At 36.6% G+C, this 19,276-nt stretch overlaps 2 protein-coding genes across 4 annotated transcripts in view; one reads left to right on the forward strand and one right to left on the reverse strand.

Annotated features, from left to right (window-relative positions):
- LOC124180550 overlaps positions 1–5,741 on the reverse strand; it is a 48,615-nt gene extending 42,874 nt beyond the window's left edge. For all 3 annotated transcript variants that reach the window (XM_046566213.1, XM_046566233.1, XM_046566195.1), the window contains exon 1: positions 5,227–5,741. The gene's annotated coding sequence lies outside the window, so the exon portion shown is untranslated. The remainder of the gene's footprint in view (positions 1–5,226) is intronic.
- Positions 1–19,276, forward strand: part of LOC124180517 (midasin) — a 120,120-nt gene that overhangs the window by 76,593 nt on the left and 24,251 nt on the right. The window lies entirely within an intron of this gene.

Below are 19,276 nucleotides of genomic sequence, written 5' to 3' on the forward strand. Positions count from 1 at the left end.
TAATGTTATGCTGGTGTGGCCACGATCAATATCGACAATATCTACATTGCCGACAGTTACTTTAAGGCGATATAAGTGCACACTACGTACAGGCAGGCTCCGGGCTAGGTAAAATGCTTCCTTAAATGCATTCAGAATATAAAATTCTTAATGCTTTCAAAAATTTTATTCAAATTGCAGAGCCAGAACTGCTCTCCTTAATTCTATATAAAATGGAAAATGTAAAATATTTTTTGTAACGAATGATCAAATCCAATACACTTTTTGCTTGACATTTTATTTTGTGTGTACATTATTTTACTTTATAATCAACTGCAGTTTTTCATGAATCGTCATGTTTTGCCGTTAATGTATATCCTGCTCGGTCACAATATCCTTTGACCGTATGAAAAACATCGCGCAATTGGCGTAGGCAATGGTAAATGAGTGTTACATTTTACAAAAAATTTTTAAAGACGGAAATCTATAGCTTTCAATATTCCTACTGGATCCAGCTGGTTGGCGTTATTGGAAAAATAATTGCTAGCCTGCATTCATACGCTATTTATTTACGAACTATTATTCAAAATTCTTCTATTTCTGTGGAAAGTGAGGCTACAGGCTGACTTTGATCTTCACTCGCAATTCAGTCAAGATGCGGGAGCAGGATATAAGGGAGAAGCTGCCTTAAGGTGCCCTTGTTAAATTTTGTACCCAGTTTAAAAACGTTACTGCTAACTCTGTCCCCAACTAGTAACCTTCCACCACTAACAGTCGACGACCAATTCATTGACCAAAGATGTACACTTGGGGACAATGAATCTGAGAAGCTAATTTTTTACACTAGACAGATATGTTGGCAACGCAGAGAAACCTGACATAACCCGTGACCGTCGAATCTAACCTTAGAATACGGCGGGGATAATGACTTGTTGGTTTGACACGTATTCTAAGGTTAGATTCGACAGTCATGTTACGTTTATTGAGATTGAGTTTGTTTCGCGCTCGACCAACTATGGCGCTGTAGGTTTTTTCGTGTTGCCAACATAACTGTCTAGTGTTAAAAAATTAGCCGTCTCAGATTCATTGTCCTTGAGTGTACATGTTCGAGGAAGTCCGTACTTCCGACGATGTAAGCAAATAATAGTTTACAGTTCTCTTCTTTCCAGAGTACCGAAATCGCTTTAAACTTTTCAAAATGACAGGTTTCGCAATAGTGATTGTAAGTTTGTGGTTGTACGAACACGTTCGAAAAGTTGAAAAAAAAAACAACGAAAAATACAACAGATTCTTAGTTAGATTGAGGTTATAATATCCGAATTCCATGTTTTCAGTATTTTCACATAAATTTTCCAAACTTGTATGAGTCGACGGACAAGCATAATTGCAAACACCGTTACTCACTAAAGTTGGAAATGATTTTGATACTCTGGAGTAAAGAGAATTGTAAATATTATTCACTCACTTTGTCGGATGCCATCGTACCGATGAAACCTGATCTAACCGCATTGATTCAGGCCGGAATCAATGTGCGGCGCTCTGATCAACTGTATCCTGGCTTCTCTTTTATTGCTCCGTAGTCAAGATACTTATCAAATTACTATCTGTGCCAGAGGATTGACGCATTGGTGGATATACTCTTAAAGCTGAGAATTAAATGGAGACCTGGCCATTTTAATACGATTCATTTGATCATGATTATATTGGTCACAGAATTTAATGAAAGTCGTCAAATCCGTCCGAAAACAGGCATTTCGAAATTGGCTAAATGCATACATTTATCCATTTCAAATAGAAAATAAAACACACGTTCAGATGTATTTGAACTCGGAAATGCAAAGTGGCATATGTGTCAAATATATATGCGTTCAAAATAAAACCATTTCTGATATTACCAAGCGGTGCTGAGACAGTGCCAACTATTTTTGAGAGAAGATATTATGATTATAGTTATATTCACAAGGCTTTTAATATAACGGTACATTAGTAAATTCGGTGAAAGCAATTGCGTTCGATGTTGCGGACCGCATTATGAGTAATATTGGGCACGCACATAACGTTTCTACTCTACTGTTTTTATCCCTATGCTTGCCCACTTTGAAAGACGAACGGAAATTCAGATCTTTGCGTCACTGGTCGCGTTAATACGAAAACGACGTATAATTGGTAAGTTTCCTCCTAATATGGCCGTCGACTTCGTTCCCCTTCCGCCCGTCAACGGCTTCACGCCTCGAGCCTACAATTCAAGAGCACACTTCGTCCCTGAATTACTTTTTTTTTAGTACGCGTCCGTGTTTCGTAGCTTATAGCGCCGCCTCAGTGAAGTTACGATATTTGAGTCGGTGATTCAACACAATTTATTATTATCAACCGAGTCAACAAACAGGGAACAAGGACCAACTGGGAGTGGTGAACGCATTCCGAACTCTTTTAAGTAGCGTTTCCTACATATTTCGTTATAAATGACGTAATACTTTGCGGGGTTCTTTACCAATCAGTCAATATCCTTTTTGTCAATTTTCTTTTGCATGCCTTTGTACGTACGCTCAGTACAGTAACATTTAGTGATGCCTTTCGGTTGACTTGTTTTCAGTCCGAAACAAAATGCGACTTTGATTCTATACGAATTATATGAAAATACATCCCATTGCCTCACGTCAACTGCATCGCCAGTCATTGTCGAATAATTCGTACGGAATAGAACTCGTATTTTAGTTTGGACTGAAAGTGACACTTTCGCAAATCAAGATTTCCAACAATTCATCGTTCATTATTTTTTTTTTCGCATGTTTGAAATTTCGATATGTCAGCCATTTGAAATATTGACATTTTCAAGTTTTGACCCCAACCCAAATATTCCGGTGAAGGGTTCCGACGTAAATTATGCTGCGCCGACAGATAGGCAAACAAAGTTACATCTTACACGTTATAAGTATATCAGATGAGTAGATATTATATAGTGAATTGAATTTTTCATTGAGTCAACTTACCAATTTGTTTAAATGAAATATGTAGTTCACTGGGAAAGAGAACAAAATAATTCGCCACATCGGGCAAATCTGAACAAATCTTAGTTTCTCTTAACAAATCTCTTCTCAAAGCTCTACCGAATAGTGTACCTACTTTTGTATGGGAGTAGCTTTGTGTCTGCTCTATTCGACGCCGGCGCCAACGTTCTCGGCAAAACTAATCATTCGAACAATAGATAGCAGCTCTTTCTGGTATCATAAATTCTCTGTCGGCCTCTGAATGTGAGACGAAATTGGAGAAGAAAACAATACAATTGCTAATGAAGCACAGTTGAGTAAAGATTTATATGTATTAAAATCGATATTCCGATGTAGTTTTACATAAATTTTGAAGGAATTTTTTGTGCTTTACATAAACTGGTAATTCATTCGATGCTCGTTTTTCAGAGGTCGATACCGGGGGAATCTATGATTCATCGAAAATCGCGCTTGATCATTTCAGTTTCCTAGCCTTAACTGCGAATGCGGATGATAGAAGCATAGCGTAAAACAAATGCAAAATACTCCTTTGAACGACTATGGTATTCGTGATTCCGACTGAAATATATTACGTATAAGATGCGTATTTTTGTCTTCAGAAAATCTCAGAGTATTGATAAGGGAGTACATTGTTCTATCCGAAACCCAAAAATGCACCATAAACACATATTTATTGCTTGAAATAAAGAATGAAAATTATATTTCACAAAGTAATACTCATTTTTTTTCTCTCCAAGACAATTTATATGGTCTTGGATTCACTCCAAATCACCGGTTAAAAACGTTCACAGATCTTTCCTTGTAATTACCCTGGAGAGATTGATTTCCACTCATTAATAAATGTCGCATTTCTGTTATCGTATGGAAGAGACGTAAAATATAAGTTTATAGCAGCACCGTGAACAGTCACCAAATATCGCAGAGCATTTGACGCCTTCGTGATAAAATAAGTTACGAACTACTAATAACCACCGGTGAGTCAGGTATAAAAAATCCGTATGAATTTCATTGAGTGCTTGTTTTAGTATCGAATACTTCGTCCGTATCACAGTGTCAGTTAAATAATGCCCAATGAGGAGTTTGCTCAGTTCTCAATTGGCACGTAATTTGAAGCAAGAAATATAAACTAAGATTATTAATGTCATCAATCTTTGTCCTACTGATAGCCAAATCGACATTTTTGGAGTTCTTAGAAAACTGTACTTGATTTAATGTATTTGTTTTACGAAATACTAAAGTGAATTACAAAATATTTAACTATTTCTTCCAACAAAAATTTACAATTTTTCTTCAACGTCTTAATTCATCTAATTCATCAACACTCAATGTCATACGCTTCTTTTTTAGTTAACCACTTGGAGAATTAAGAAGAAAGATTTGAACTCGAAGTGCGTTCAGTTTTTTAGTTCTTTAAGCTTACCGTCGGGTGATTTGCTTTGAGACGAACAACATTCGCGCGTAGATCCTGTGGATGTTATTGGAAAATATCGACATTATAATGCGAACTGAGATGGTTCAACTTGACAAAGGAAATATACCCATGGATTCTCCGCCCGTGAAAATTATTCTGAAAACTACCGGTTGACGTAAACGTGGGCTGCTGCTAATGATCACGTCGCTTTGCTAATTTGTAATTGATTACTATTCAAGTACGCCATCATAAAACCGCCTCCATAATTACATCAATAACGTTGGTCTATGGGCGATATTCTTTAGTAGCTACCTGCATTAGAGATGAAACTCATATTTTTCGTTTCATATAAGTGGAAATACTGCAGAATTTGGGTATATTCATATTTCAGATGTAAAAATAAAATTTCTATACAAACAGCTTAATTTAAACTAAATACCACAAGAGTAACGCTTGTGTTTAATCGACAAGGTTGTCTTTACACACGCTTTGGTTCAATCACCTGTAGATATAATAATTAGCCGTGCATTATTTGTAATGTGGTAAAAATCAAGCATACGTATTGCGCGTTGCTGATGTCAATTCATTCCGCGGTCCAGTATAAATCTTGTAAATCGTGTCGTAATCCTAAATGAGGCTGACAAACCGGCGTAAAACCCAGTCACCAAATCGCTCATGTATACAATATCAGTAAAAGAGCGCAACGTTTTGTTTGAATGATTCGATGATGTGAAGTGAATGAGTAAATAGCTAAGCATATCTGAAATTTATCCAGGCACGTTTTCACCATCACAATCTCCACTACACGTCAAACAACATATAATTTACCATTTGCGGTCGTGTCGTTCGTTGTCGCGCTGCAGATCGCTTTTGTACACGCTAGGTCAACTCGATTCAGCGTCTTCTAAGGTGTAAAGGTACATCTTTCGCTTTCTCACTCTCTCCTTCAGAGTGTAGCATATATCATCATTACCCACCACTGCGTGTTGTGCAGCAACAATATTAACAGCAACAATAATAATAATGATAACAAATTAATAACAACGATAAATCTAAAGCGAAACAGTTGAATGGATAAAGGGTGCCTATTTATTTCTGGCAATATGTTTATGAATGGCTCTTATATATATATATATATAAATGTATCTCTGAAGAGAACTAGACATATATATATATATATATATATATCTGAAGGGAACTATTTCCACGGTCAAGTATCGGGGCGGGGAGAAATCAGATGCACTCTGGGCGGAACACGCTTTATTTTTTTGGTTAAAACTCGACCGCTTCAACTCTCGACGCCTGAGGAATGGCAACGCAGTACGCACGGACTGGGCGACCAGTTGGCACTGCGCGCTTCGCGCTTTTACGGAAGCACCCCGGGCCTCGCCCCGTGTTGCAGCTCAGCCTTCCACGCCTCCTTCCACTTCTACAACCCCCGCACAGACTCCGACAACACGAGCTCTCCCTCGGCCGCGGATAGTGGGTGTCCCTACAGCCAGTAGGGACCTTACTGTTGCAGATAATATTCTTCGCCGGTCAAGATTTTCTACCTTATTTCTAAATACTATCGGTTTTGGCTTGTATGTTGTATTTCAATCGCGGAAGCCAAAGGACCGCGGAAAAATGTAACGAAGAAAATGGTATGTTTCGTCTTAATTTTAAGATTAACACCCCTTGGACTCTTTGAAGCACACAATTTTCCTCGCAGTCAAATTCCTTGAAACTGGGCATATAACGGTTCGCGACGTTGCTGATTTGAACATAGGAGTCAGATCTGAGAGATTTTCGAAATTCGAAATAGCAGATTTAATGCGGTGGGCTGAAAGTGTGAAAGTGATCGGCATGGCTCGAAAATAATCCACACTTAGGAGTTCATTGGGACACCAAATACAACCAGAAGAACCCCCGAGTAGCAAATTTCAAGCAAATCGGATCAATTTTTATATTTTCAGTCCACCATATTGGATTCGGCATTTTGAATTTTGAAATTCCGAAGTCGGATTCGTTTTTAGCAACCCAAAAAAAAGGATTATAGGGGTACACTTTTTTACTCCCCATAACCTTCCCAAAATTACATTTATTCTGTAGGTACAATCAGGCATTTTCATCACTTTGTTTATTTATGGCGGTCACTATATTCGCGGAATCATCATAATTCCTCTCAAAACATCAATGTTGACGTTTAAGAAGTCCAATTATGCAAAAAAAAAAAATTACCATGGTGTGAAAAAAACTGATCGTAAATCTTGAATAATCAATTTAAAAAAGGTGTCTCATACATGAGACTCTGTGCCGCGAGTGGTTAAGAACAGCTACAGGCAAAGGTCAGAGGTAAACGGGGAGACGGAGAAAAAAACATGAGCAATCAACGAAAGAAACGAATAATTTCACCTTCCACTCAATATACGTAGTATATTCCGTGACTAGTCATTTGTTGGACATAATACGCAATCTGTTAAGCGGGTGATCCTCTGCGATGGATTTCTTTTTCTGCCTCATAACGACTTTTATTCATCATTCTGACCGTATGTATCTTCAGAAGCTTCTGAATACTGAAATATTTACCTTTTGATTCTGTCGTGTATCTAAATTGGTAAACAAACTTTCCCGAAAATTTCAGATTTAAATATAGTCAGCTATTTTTTATTTCACTCTATTTTTCTCTAAACTAACCAAAAATAAACAAACTGAATCAATATAGACAATTAAAATTGAAAAAATATTTCCCAAAGCGGATGTTAGTTTCTCTTCCCTCTTATTTTACATTTTTATTATTCTTTTCACTTTAATTGCTTAGTCTTCGCATATGCGAAATGCCAATCAAGCGTAAAACTAAACTTTCAGACAGAATTTTTATCAATATGGTAATTTTTAGAACAGAATTTCACATTTCGTATCATAGTCAGCTCTATCAATCCAATGACTTGCAGTAGAAATTTGTTATTTTTTACAAACTTGAGATCTCGAAATATTTTGAAAACTCAAAAAATGAACAAAAAAGTGAAGAATCTGCTATTTCATTCAAACGACCCACAATTTGAGTTTCTTATAATATGGCATAATAAAACGTCAACAGTTGTCATCGGTTACCCGGCCCGTTCACGATAAAATTAGTTGAAAGTTACAACAGACTTTGATATCTCGGATCTATCAAACTACCTACTCATAGAATTAAACCGGGTGGTAACGCTTCAAAGGTGATGAAAATTTTAGGTCTAAATAGTTCCTTCATAGCGTCCGCTTTCATTTTTCCAGCCGTTCTTTCCGTTACTTGTATTGATTAGTATTGGTGTGCTTTTTTGAGTAATTGCATGCAGAGCAAAAACCAGATTTCACAAAAAAAATCCATAACTTTTCCCAAGAAGTAACCAATTGGAGTTACTATACCGAGTAACTAGGTTAAAACAGGTTTCTCTGCATATACCGTTACAAAAAACAGTCAGTTTTGTGCCGTCGTTGCAAGGATTGGTATTACGTGTTTCCTCTTGTTCTTCGTCGACTGCGTTTCTCAACGACAGTACAAAAACACTTGACAATCGTTTACGATATTCTTCACTATTGTATCGTACGTCGTGGTTCAATTGGTGACGGCAGGTCCATTATCTCACTAAATTGTTTGGCTTCATTCAAACCAATCCCTAATATGCGTATTGCCAAAAAAGAAAATCAGGTGTTTTCGTCGTAAGCCGTATGGATGTAAGGGCATGAAGGTATCGAAATCAGTTCGCACGATGCACACAAATCTAGTATTTTAAATCTCAGCCCTCTGATGAATTCTGTTTTGAATTCCACAACCTCTCCACACTGTTTACATTTAACGCATTTTGACAAAATATATAAAACTCTTGGAAAATTCAACATACGATAGACAATTTTCAGATCTTCCGGCATTTCAACGTTATTTACACTTTTCAATTTTTTGCACTCATACTAAGACCCTGCCCCGTCTCTTTCCGCATGATATGGATTTTGAAGGACAACTTTTTTCTTCTAATATAAAGCTGCTACCTAAACGGCTACAGAGTACGGTAAACTCGAAATATGATTCTATTCACTATATTTGTGCAATGGCATACACGTTTTTGTTAAGATGTTGGTGAGTTTACTACATGTATGCATCGCTCAAAAATATAGTCAAAGTAATATTACTGTGTAGCAAAGTCGAATTGTCATACTCGATCAGCGTCCCACCTATTTTTTGCAGCTTTTTGTTTATTAAACTACTTTTTTAGTAACAGCAGCCGAGTTTTTTGGTTCCACATGTTCCCTGAAATATTTCTAAGTCTTAAGAAAAATGTAAAATTAATTTATATGTCGCGAAAATAGCACATTTAAAAAAATAATCGAAATTCGTACTTTACCACGAAAAAAAGGTTTTTTCTGCTAATCTACTATGAAAATCTGAATGCTGATGTTCGTACAAACTTAAAAATTGCTTGTTGTTTTAGTTTGTCCGCCATATTGGATTCGTCATTTTGACTTTGCGAATTTAGAGTTTACATTCGTAATCAGTGACCCTAAAAACCATCCAACATAAAGTTTTATCAAAATGAAACAAATTTTGGAATTACGTCCGCCATGTAGGATGCGCCATTTTGAATTTTTGAATTTCGAGTTCAAATTCGTAATCAGCGATCCCAAAAGCCCATGGATGCACAACTTCAAGTAAATCGCATGTAAGGTAAAATGTATGCATGAAAGGGTTAACACGAAGTCATATGAGATCGCTGGCTAGATAATGCAGTTTTAAAGGTAGAAAATACGTATAACCTTCTTATCCAAGGGACTGGAAAAATAATGTACATTTTGTTTTTAAGACCATTTCCCTTGTCACCGCAAAGACGTTTCCTAAACAATAAGTTCGTTAAAACATTCGAATGTTATCCAGAAACGTTTTTATAGAAGGTTTGCTTGATAATTGTCAGGTATATTTTAGGCCTTCAGATCTTTGAGTGTTTTATTATTTATTATACGTCAAGATATGAAATTACTACGTTTTAAATAGTAATCGATACGGTACATCGCTTTCGTGTTATCCATACTAAAATATGTAAACATATAATTTAGAGCAATGAATTGATAGTGGGGACTTTTTTAGAACTTCGTGTCGTTGCAACCTTTTTGCAGCTTCTCAACTGGGAACCAAACGACGAAGCATCAGTGGTTTACATGATTATGGGGTGTCCAAGCTACGAAAACAAACATTTTTCCAATCCCTGTTATGTAGATTGACCATTTTAGACCCTCCGTACCGAACAAAGCACACTGCGGAGCCACACTGGGTATCGAATATACTTTCAAACCGATTTACGGAACGGAGGCTGTACCGTGAATCCCTTCTAAAACGGGCCCTTCCATGCCACGCGGTCATCGTCTGCACCAGTATGTACACTTGGGGACAATGAATCTGAGATGGCTAAGTTTTTACACTGGATAGTTATGTTAGCAACACAGAGAAACCTAGAGCGCCATACTCGGCCGAGCGCGAAACTAACTCAATCTCAATAAACGTAACATAACCCATGACCGTCGAATCTAACCTTAGAATACCGCGGGGATAATGACTTTTTGGATTGACACGTCAATTCTAAAGTTAGATTCGGCAGTCATGGGTTATGGTATGTTTGTTGAGATCGAGTTTGTTTCGCGCCCGGCCGACTATGGCGCTGTAGGTTTCTCTTTGTTGCCAACAATAACTGTGTAGTGTAAAAAATTAGCCGTCTCAGATTCATTGTCCCCAAGTGTACATGCACAAAGTTTTTCTGACAATGAGTCGAGCATAGTGGACAAATGCTCTCAGATAAAAGTTGTTCATGTGTTCGTATAGGCGGTGACCTTGTGGCTTAAAAAGGCCTGTTTCAAGAGATATACACGGTACAAGGATTTCGCTGACCATACCGTATAGATTCCACTCCTCTCCCGCCTGAAAGTAGAGTGAACAATTTATCCATGTCGCTATAGTTATGCAAATAGCTACATGAGAAGATATACCCAAATACTGAATTTCTTTTTTTGGAGCCATTACATACATTGTGAAAAATTATTCATTGCGAGACAATTTCCACATGGAAAGCCTGCGACCTTGAAGTCTTGAATTAATGTATTGATTTTATGTTTTTTACAGTTTGCAGAGCACTCAAGAATCTTATGTCATGAGTATAGAATATTTTTGTGATGACTGTTTCTTAATCTTGACGTATACATCAAAGATTTTGTAAAAATGGACTCATTAATTTTCTTGACAATATATCAACGACGTAAAAAAATGAGATTTTATCTATCTCACAATTAGTTCGTATAAGAAATAAAAACAGTGTAGTATTCTATAAATTATCCAGAATCGTTTAATTATTTACGGCTTTATAAATAATTATTGTGTGACTTTGAACTTTATAATGAAACGTTTTGACCACTAATGATAGCTCTTGAAGGTGCGAAAATTGCATATTCGAATTCTAATCAATGTCGATATCTCAGATATCTAAATGCAAGTGTAATTTTGAGAGCCGGAAATATTTCGGAAAATCCAATGACAGTTAAACATTTTTCAAGAAATTATTACAACGTTTTCAAAAGTTTTTAATTTATTTTTAAGGTTTTTGAATCAAATACCTGAAACGCCGCATTTGGTTTATCTGTAAAAAAATCCTTATCTGAGAGGCTCCATAGAAGTTGAACAACTGTTTAACGAGAAGCACTTTGGGCACAAATACATTTATTTTTATCGACGCTCAAGAAATGGATTAGAGAATCTGTCAACGTAATTTCCTGGACAGTTGAAACCGACGCCTTGATCTCAAGAACCGTGACAAAAATCCATTACCATTCTAAAAGCTTGACTATACAGAGCACCTACCTCTTTGAATCACAGTGCGAGGCTCATATCCAGCTACAAGCTACTCTGTAGAAGTAGTTGATTGAATTTTCACACGTCAGTACGTCGGGTTGCCGAAGAAGTTTCACACAGAAAGAGAATCATATGACTTGAACGGCTGATTATTGCATTGTGAGACATCGTTATGTGACTCGTGACTCCAGTGGTCGAGGTCTAACTGTGTTTTGATACACCGGTACCGCCACATAGACGCGATTTGTAGATGATGTATGTGAAGAGGTAATTCTTGGTACTCTCTCGGGTCGCTGAAACCACGGAGCTATGCGTCAACGAATCTCGGTGTGTGTTATGGATCGCCTTTAGATCCGCCCGCGTAAAGAAAGATTCATCGATCAAAAATTTCGCACAGCGCGTGAACTGGCCACCTGGGGCCGTCAACAAGAGATAGTAAAAATTTATAGAGGGAAAGCCAAGATATGTATAGTACTATTGATAAAAATGTTCTTGAGTTCAGTTCTGAACCGTCGAATCGTATTGCCGTTTGCGCAACATATGTCGTTTACATCAATAAGAAAAGCAAAGTTAAAATTTATGCCCTCCTGGTTTATACGCTAGCTGAGAAACATACATATGCACTGTAAATCCGCCTGCAATCTCTGTGTATATACGACTGTCAGTGCCATTTATTGGGGTTTTTGTCCCTAATGGACATGTGTCCTTTCTGTATACCAAGTAGGGGAAGTGCGGGGTTGCCCCGGACAGAGGGTACCCCCAGCCACTTGAAGTATGCAACGCTTGAGCCAAAAACATAAACAAAGCGACACGTCTCAACGCGTCCATAGTGCGTACATACAAATTCAAGTCTCTATCGACATCAGTGCTGACCGGGTAAGAAAGTGTTTGCGAAGTTTGTTATCGGTGAGATTTTTCGTGCGCGCTGATTTGATTTCAAAAAAGGTTTTTTATATAAAAAACGTGAGTATTAGTACTAAACTTAATAATTGTATTATGGGCCGTTACATATACTTTAAGTTCATAACAGTGTTTATTTGATTATGTTTATAATTAAATAGCTTTTAAGAAAAATATGCAATAGAGGTTCGCGGGTAGCCCCGGACACAAGTCTTTCGGGTACCCCGGGACAGTCTAAATGTTTTAGATATAAGAAACCGACAGTTGAGCGTTGTTCGAGGAATCGATCGAAATATATTTCTATACTTATAGGAAGAATATGCCGAAATTCAAAGGACGAACCAGTAATAGAGGCAAGTGGGATGAAAATAAAATGAAAGAAGCTATCAAATGTGTCAAAGAAGGCAAGTTATCGGTAAGGCTAGCTGCTGAGAGATAGGATGTGCCCAGAAGCTCTCTTCAGGACCGTGTAAAAGCACTGAACAGTGGCCAAGAGTTTATTCTGCAACGAAAGTTAGGCCGTTATGATCCCACATTTTCCGATACCTATGGAATGTAACTTTGCAGCCATGTCAAAGACCTCGATAATCGTCTAATGCCATTGACTAGATTTGAAATTTTGAAACTGGCATTTCAATTAGCAGAAAATCTGAAAATTCCTCATCGATTCAACAAAGATAAGAGTATGGCAGGAAAAGACTTTTTCTACAATTTTAACAAGAAATATCTAGATGTTGTTGTAAGAACTCCTCAGTCGACGAGCATTGGGCGAGCTGTTGGATTCAATAAGCCACAAGTCGACTGTTGAAGAACCAAAAACGAAAGGAAATAAACAAAAAAAGAGAAAAAATGTTCGAACAAATAAAAGAAATGAACAAAAATCGAACCGAAATGCACTAAGAATGTCAACAAAACTCTGAAACTTGCTTCCATGAAGATCGTCATGAAGATACGGAATGCATCACGTGTGGGGAAACCTTCGATGAAGGTTGGATTCAATGTCGAAAATGCAGCGATTGGGCTCACGAAGTGTGTGTCGACATTAAATATTCGTCGAATATCTATTGGTATTGTGACGTTTGTAAGGCCAAAGAACGGTTGAATCGTAATTAAAATGTGTGTCCAGGGTTACCCGCCGTTTATTCTACTGCTCGAAATTAGGTGGTAACGTTTTTCTATTATTATTATTTGCACAATTGAGCAAAGAAGCTATTGTTTTGTTAAAGTCATAAAAGAGACTCTGAAGTTAATAAATTGTATAATATTGAACGTTTAAATCTGTTATTCATATGTTTTTGGTATGATTCATTTATGTGTCCGGGGCTACCCGAACTTCCCCTACCCGTTTCTGTGACGGTCGAGTAAGTCTGCGAATGCGCGTGCGCGGGATACTGAAAAGTCCACTTTTGAGTCCTAGTAGTTAAAAGTGGTCATTTCTTTACTGCGCGCATGCGTCGTCGCGAACAAATCTAACATTACCTGACCCTAACCTCAATTTCGTGCGTCGTGAAAAAAAGCTTAACTTACTCTTGCTTTATAAAGAATCGTGTGCAACAAGGAGGTCTTTGCGCCTCGCGTATTTGCAATATTCGTCTTCGGCTCGCACAACTATACTTGCGTCAGCTCGTATGCGTGCTCACATACGACTCATATTGGAAACTTACGCTCGACCCCAAAATACAGAGCTTACCTCCTTATTACACAGTATACTATTCTTTGCCTGCGAAGGTACTTACAAGCTCATTGTTGGCTAGCGTGTAATCTATTATACACTCAGAGGAAAAAGATGAGGGTACGTACCATTTTTGATGGCAGTAAGGGGTACACAATCGATGAAATGGTATTCTATACCTCATTTTCTGGAAGAGTTACCACATAGATCTTTATACCTAACGGTATGCTGTAATAAAATAAGAAGCAGACTGCAAATAAATACCAGGCAATATGGTGATTACTCTTACTAGTAAGAATTACATTTTCATTCGTAAATTGTCCTACCGACGCGTGTAAAATTTTACCGCATGCACCAGAAAGGTAGTTCCCTATCGGAACTAAATAGCTTAAAGTAAAATGCGAATACGGATTTCGATCTAGTTGAGATGGCAAAGTTTAGTAGTCCTGACAATCGACAGCAGCCAGTGACAGAAGAAGGGAGAACGTCGGTAATTCTGCCGCTACCTACGAAAGGCCTCTTACATGAAAAATTTCCATCATCTCCAACGAAATAAGCCAAACGACGACGGCCCATTCCGAGGAAAAAAAAAACAAAAATACTCAACGAATTTCATCAGAATCTGTACTGGCAGCGATGGTAGAAGTACTCATGCCGAAAAAAACTATTCCAACATGTCGTAGTAGTTATTTATATAGCCAAATTTAGCATATTCTCTGATTCAACACTAGCTTTTATATGTTCAGACATTTGATTAATGACAATCTAAATCTTCTTGGGACAGATCTTTTGAAGCCGGTCGTTTAACGTCGCTGCGCTAGTACCTAGTAGCTAGTACCTAGTAATTTTGTTTGGTTAGGTCTCGCGGGTTTCAATCGTTTCTATGAACCACGGATCGAAGTATTTAATCAAAAAACATATGATAAACTTGGCAAAATAAAAAATGAATGTTTCAATATGTTAAGTTAAATTATCTCGCTGTGTAAGCTAGAACAACGGTATCTCAGAAGACTACAGTAAGTGCATACGTAGCTCTATAATACACAACTTATAGAATTTTCTGAGATACCCTTTTTCTACCCTGTACGGTGACATACACTGATACTATCAGGCTTGGAGAGTTACCCTTGTTTCATTAGGCCACCTCGATTTATTCAATTCATTATTACAACAGTTGTATTATTTTTACAATGCCAGGAGTTTATTTATTTCAAGACTCCATACATTACGTCTTACAATTAGTGAAATATAACGTGTTTTTTTCATGATTGATTGATTTTTTTTCTCTTCTGCGCTAAGACTAAACTAAATTTCAAATTTTCTTCTTAACTCAGATTTCATTCGGTGGCACAAAAAAAGAACCCTGATGACTTGTAGTCCTTTAAATTAGTTGGTCGATACATTTTCCGTGTCAAATATTTCAAATTAATGAACAGTGAAATTTTTCTCCATTACTGTGCGATTTATCAAAAAATTTTACGAAAGCAAGTTTTTGTATCTTTTCAACATTTACAAAACAGGTATTTACGTAAATTTCGATATCAAATCCCTATGGAGATATTTGTATTAAAAAAAAAAAGTGAAAATTGATTATTCATCCTATTTATTCATATGACGCCAAAACACTAATTATAATGTATATACTGTGATATTAGAACTCAAGTAGATTTATGTGTACAACCCTGTATGCATATATTACATATATATCTAATATTTACGAATCAAGTAGGGGTATGGAAGAATCTTTAAAAACAAATCATTTCATCTGAAGTCGTAACCAAAGATTCTACCGCAGTATCTAACAGATGAAAGGTTTAGAAATTATTGCATTTCGATGAATATCAATCAATCAATCGATATGTAATAATAATGTCCATGAAAATATTGGACAACTTCGAATCATCTGTCTCAAACAAGTTCAACAAATATGGAAACAAAAAATAAAAAATATATATAGATCTAAAAATAAAATAAAATTAAAGTTAATTAAATCATATAAAAATAAAGTATAAAAATATAACTACACAACTAAAAATTCAAATTGATGTGTAAGGTTGATTTGTAACTTGCTGCGTTTATTCGAAGGTGGGATTTTAAACCTCTGGCCCTGTAAGTCTGCAGAAAAGGCTGCGCATATAAATCATTCTTTACACGCAAATCTAAAAGCCGAGTAGTCGTATCTCAAGATGTAGCAGGTGTCTGAAATCTTGAAAAAATGTAAATCCGTCTCGTATCCACAAGATTGAACGATTTGCAGAAGTTAGCCTGCAGTGAAACTCACAATTAGCCTAAACTTACCGTTACATTTTCCCTGTGAAAACGTTCTTTGTTGCACATATAACAGGGAGGTTAATTGTTAAGAGAAGTCTAAGGAGTCGATGTGAAATCGAAACCAGTTGAGAAACAAACTCACTCCAACTTGACGCGCACGATTCCACTCGTCTACAGCGCGGGGTTGAAGTTCCAAATTTGAAAATTTCAAAAGTGCCTAATTGCAAGTTATTTGATGGCGAAACTTGAAGTAAAGAAATGAAACTTTTATGAAACAACAAAGTTTTGATCAGTCGGAAAGGCGACGGCTCCAGGTTCCGATAGAGCAAAATTCCGAAAAATAAAGTTACAATAGAGTAAAGTTCCGAAAATTAAAATTTACTCACACAGCGTAGTTACTCAACGAGTGGGTGTAAAAAATCAGAAAAACCGAAAATCAGAATGAATAGATTCCGAACGTAAAAATATTAAAAAATTCAAAACAAAGAAAGACCAAAGTGGTGAAATTTCACCAAACCAGACATTGACACGCCTAAAAATCTTCGATCATTCAGAATTTCGCTGGTCTAGATTTTTAAGTTTACTCATTATCACACTTTCAGAACTTTGACTTGTCGGAGTTATGCCCTTTCGCCATTTCGTCCTTTCGGAACTTTGCACTTTCAGAACCTTGAGCGTCGTGTTTCGGACCATTTGAAACTTTGATGTTTCGTCAAAGTTTAGTTTTGTCATCAAAAAATTTGGAACTCGGAATTTCAACCCCGCACCTTACCTGCTTCATTCACTGCGGGTTAAAAATCCACGCCTGCGAAGCAGCGTAACCTCTTTTATTCATGTCGCTGCTTTCTTGTCACCTGCTTCGTAGTTATTGTTATTATCCTTATCCCAGTATCTGCGTTACTCTACGCTACGAAGATACACCTTATGAGGGATTCTCCGTCAACTCGGCCACTTTTTTTTCAACCATCTCAGATCTGCCCCATAATTGGTTATATCAAAGTACTACCAAAAGTACCTATATGGATACCTATATGGATAAGGAATCCCTCATATACGAATTTCTGTTGCTAAATTTGATGAACCTCGCAGTACCTCATAATGAAATCTTCTTTCTGACAGCTTGGTTATCGCAATCGCAAAACAAGCCTATTCTTAATTTTCTTGCGATACGAATTCACATACATGTCATGATATTTTCAATGAACTAGAATCCGTTTCTAAAATCACTTAGTATACTAAAATTGGATATACTACAGATAATATTCGCTAGCTATCTTCTTTTTCCGTCAACCGGAATACTACCACCGGGCACTGAGGGAGCCCTTGTAAAAAAATGAGATCAAAATTATTCGTGCTCGTTCAAATTTTTTTCAATTTATCGACGCAGAAGCTTTTTAACTTTGACAATAAAATGTCTCATTGATGCAAACCTAAAAATTAGCGAGTAATTCGATAAAGAATAGTGAAAATTAAATTTCAGTCATGTTCTTACTTTCTCAAACATGCAAATAATCTATGTGACTTCTCGAAGCATTTACCTTCGATTTGGTTGAATTCAAAGTTTAATGTCTATTAGAGATCGTACGAAACAGTTGAATGAGAAAGTGTCGGTACTGATTTTTGATAGTGTTCTTGCAATTTGTAAGGTTTGAAAACAGCACACAAATTCGCAGGTTCACAGTTTCTGGTGATTTTGTTTAGTTTTTAATTATCTGAGCTCTGGTCTGACAATATTATTAATCGTGGTATAGGTTCAGTTTCTGGATTTTTTAATTCTGTTATTCTGACAATATTAATATTTTAGTACAGGTTTAGTTTACAATTATCTGAATTCTGCTCTGACAATGTTAATGAATGTGATACAGGATCAGTTGCTGGTTATCCTAGTTCTGGTAATCTAACAATAGTAATAATTCTGGTACAGGTTCAGATTCTAGTTATCTTACTCTTGGTATTCTGCTTCATTCGTGATATTCTGAGTCTTGATTGTTTTCTCTAAAAATGGTTGGATCTCACCTGTAGAAAACAAAAGTAAAGTACGTTTAGATTACATTTTGCCGTGTAAATGCCCTACAAGTCTTTCAAATGACTTTTAGACCTTTAATAATTGGATTTACTCACTACAATTTCCGAAATCATTGTCATCGTTGACTGAAAGCACTGTGGATGTTTTCCGCTGCACTGGCGCAGTGCCGAGTTTTGGTCAAGTTTTTGTGCGTACAAACTTTGCTGCAATAATCGTTTTTTTTTTTTTTCCAACGAAAAATAATAATTAACAACGGACTTATTAGCAAAAACAAATGTTCGGCCGCAGTGTGGTCCAACGGTGTGGGTAAAATCTGAAAATATTTTCGCCTGACTGACTTGAAATTTGGACAGATCCTTAATTAAAACATTTTTCATAGAATGACCACATTTTTTTTAAAACAAAAATTATATTAGGGAAATGGTGACACGATGAAAAAAAGTTTGATCTTGACCGTTTGTTACTAAAAAATGGATGAACATTTCTAAAATGATGCAATCATTCTATAGAAAATGGTATAATCCAAGACCTGTACAAATATCAAGTGAATCGAACGTATATATTTTTCATTCCATATATCCAAAGTTGATCTTTCTACGTGGTATTCAGTCGTTTATGAAAATTGTTAGTGACCAAAAGCCAAAGAAAAACTAGAAATATCACCAAAACCCACGACTGGTTTGATTTCTCTTTGATTTTCCAAAATGCATCCTTAATTTACAAATTCAAAATTAGTCGCATGAAAAATTTTCTTGTTCAGTAAAAAACAAAATAAACTCTCTACCGCTTTTTACTCTTATATTCTTCACGCATTTAACCCATAGTAATCACACTAGTGCAAATTTTCACCACCTAAAATTTCTTGTTCGTGGCTCTTTTTAACGGATTTCTGCGACGGTCGCTCCCCGCCACGAAAAATATGTCATTACCCCAAACCACGACCTGCGCAGAATTTCGGCGTCATTTGTTCCGAAATCAGAGTCGTAGCCGCGCGCAAAGTGCTACGTGGTGTAAATCAGGACCAGTGTGGTAGCAGCTTAGGAAAGTCTGTGCGTGATGATAAAAAAAAATGTCATATCTTTACGAAATACTTATTCAATCTTTGTATTATAACTTTTTTTTTTAGTTTCTGGCATGAATATACGCAATTTTCTATCAT

This window comes from Neodiprion fabricii, chromosome 1 (genome assembly GCF_021155785.1).
Source record: "Neodiprion fabricii isolate iyNeoFabr1 chromosome 1, iyNeoFabr1.1, whole genome shotgun sequence".
Classification (NCBI taxonomy): Eukaryota; Metazoa; Arthropoda; class Insecta; order Hymenoptera; family Diprionidae; genus Neodiprion; species Neodiprion fabricii.